This window comes from Anabrus simplex, chromosome X, assembly GCF_040414725.1.
Source record: "Anabrus simplex isolate iqAnaSimp1 chromosome X, ASM4041472v1, whole genome shotgun sequence".
In the NCBI taxonomy this organism is placed as follows: Eukaryota; Metazoa; Arthropoda; class Insecta; order Orthoptera; family Tettigoniidae; genus Anabrus; species Anabrus simplex.
Window position 1 is genome coordinate 97474326 of NC_090279.1, and position 3072 is coordinate 97477397.

Sequence of the window (3072 nt, forward strand, 5' to 3'; positions counted from 1 at the left end):
TCGATTCATTTCTAATTTCTTTGGAATCATATAAGAGAAGGCTAGGAAGAAACAGATACGGAATCCGCCACCTGCGCGACAGCCCTAAATGCAGATCAATAGTTATTGAGAGTTGTTTGATGACAGCCCATGTTCCACACCATGTGATCTGGTCTGCACTCATGACCATGGTGTACCAGAAATGTTTATAATTTAGATCAGGATGCTATACACGAATACCAGAGGTTGTGTATGTTGCGCTGTCAACGTCTCGGAGAGCTTCTCATTGAAAGTTTGTGTGTACACCAATGTTCCACTCTGTCTCCATTGCTCCTTGTCCTCAGCATGGACACCACCACATGGGACTTGCAAAGGGGTGTTTGTAGGACTCTGTTATATGCAGATGATGTTGCACTTGCTGATAGACCCGGAATGGGACTGCGGCATCTAGGTGAAGACTGAATACCTGTTTTTCACAATACAAACTTAGAATGAACAAAAGGACGAGTGAATACCTGGAGTCATCCGAACCATCTAATGGCTCCATCCAAGTTGATTCAGGTACCTAGGATCTTGCTTACAGACTGTTAGTGGGGTAGATGTTGAAGTGCGGTTTATGATAAAGGCAGCGTGGATGAGATGAAAGGAAGTCACAGGCACACACTGTGACTGAAGTATAACACTACGTCTGAAGTTCCGAATATAATGCATGTCTGTAAGTCTTGTTGCTGTGTACGGTGTTGAATGTCGACGTACTGAGAAAGGTATGGAGTAGCAATTACACAACATGGAAATGTGTGTACGCCATTAGTCGATGGGCATTGCAGTCCTGCATCACGTAAAAAAAAAAGACACCGTTCACCAGCAAATGAGCATAGGATATGTCACCTATGGTTTGGTCGGCGTCCTTTTGCTGTACCTGACGCAGTTGGCAATTTCATCCAATCTTTTGAAATTACTTTGCAATGTCCACATGGACCTACTATAAAAAGACATTGACAATATTATACAAAAATTTAAAACTAGAAATGCTGCTGGGATTGGTAAAATTTCTGGGCATAGACGAAAGTCAGTTCTTTGAGATATTGATTAGTGTATGTGTGAATCAGCTATACAAGATGAATGAATAATTAGTGTAGTAGCACCCTGTGTATAAAGAACATGTGCTAAACATAAAGCCAGTAATTACACACTAGTCAACTTGACTGGTGTTGCATGCAAGCGCTTGGAATGCATTCTTTCTGATTATATTATACACATTTACGAAATTACCAGCTGGTTCGATAGATGGTAGTTCAGGTTTCAGAAACATTATTCCACTGAAGCTCATCTTGTAGATTCCAGCAAGATATAGCAGATATATTAGATTCATGTGGTCTAATGTATCACGATTGACATATCTATAAGGATTTTCATTGGGTAGATCTTGGGAAACTACTGACAAAAATTAGTGTGGTTGGGATAGATAAAATTGTGGCTAAATGGGTGACTATAAAGTCGAGGCCAAATTATTAAACATTAACAATTGAGAATTGAAAACATAAGATGTTACCAATTTTTAAGATGATGTCTTTAGTACTTGGTAAGCACCCACTTAGCTTTCATCAGTGACTTGATTAGACTGGGCGTACCCTCAAACAGTATTTTACACTGACTCTTCAAATCGTCATCATGACACCAGATCTGAACGAGCTTCTCAATGAAGCCAATTTCTGTCGTTATATTTGCTTTTCGTACTTTTCTTTGCTATCGCCTAAGGATGTTCTATGGGGTTCATGTCTGGACTGTTTCTAGACTTTGTAGCAAGGAGGCCCATCTTGCATAAAAATAAATTCACTTTGGCCAAACCACTCTTGCATCTGAGGTACCAAACAGGTTCTTAATTCTATATAGTTCACGTCCCATAGTTCCTTCTTCAATATATAATCGTCCACAGCCGTACCAAGAATACACACTCCAGACCATCACTGAAGTTGGATGTTTCACTCTCTGCTTCACTCAATCTGGATGGAATGCTTCACCTTTTCTTCTGACACATGGACTTGTCTCTTATTGTACAGGAAATACCGATTCGGCGCTAAAACAAACCTGAAATAAATGAAACAAATAAGCCTAGCATTAAATGCAATAAGCTGTACGGTTTGGAAGAAAAATTTCACACAGTTACTGTACTGTACAGTTACATTACTTAGATTGGGTTAAAATTGAATAATGAATGATAATTTAGGAATTACAGTAATTGTCATGGACTTGCCTGTTTCCAATCTTCAGATAACCAATTCTGGAGAGTCGTGGCCCACTGGAACATATTTTCAGCCATAGCAGGAGTAATCTTCGCTTTTCTTAGAGGTCGTCTTGCTCTCAATCTAGCATTAAACAGCTCTCGTCTCAAAGTCCTGGTTGCTACCAATGACCCGTACTCTTACAATTTCATACGTAAATCCAAACTAGTAACCTTGCGGTTGTTTACTGACAAATTAAACAGTTTTGCTTCCTCTTTGGGGTTAGTTTCTTCTTTCGCCCAAAGTTTCCAACACGTTGTTGACATTTTGCCTTCCCCTTATCTTCACATTTTAAAATTCTACTTACAGATTGCTGTAAAATTTGCAATCTAGAATCCACCTCTTGCTGTGAATAACGTTTCTCAACAAGTAGCTCTCTGACCATGCCTTTCTTGGCGAAAGGTCATTTTGTCTCCCCATAACCTCAAAATTTGACAGTTCTCTAGTACCACTCTTAAGACATATCAACTGAATTCGTGAATAGTATCAATAACGCACGTAATTTACAGAATGCACAGTATTAACAATAGGTCGCATTATTTACTTCCATACAGCAACAATATGCAGATAGAGATGATAAACAACAGAATATGTTCACTAACAAAATATGACACAAAACCATGTGAATAATGAAATTACATTGTGGTTCTCACTGTAGCCACTATATGAAAAAATACAATAATGTGGGCAGGGATATCCCAAGTGGTAACTTTACCAGCAAACGATGTTCAAGGATTAAACTATAAAGGTCAATAAATTACATAAAGATAGAAATATACCATTTACCATGAAAATTTGGCCACGTCTGGTG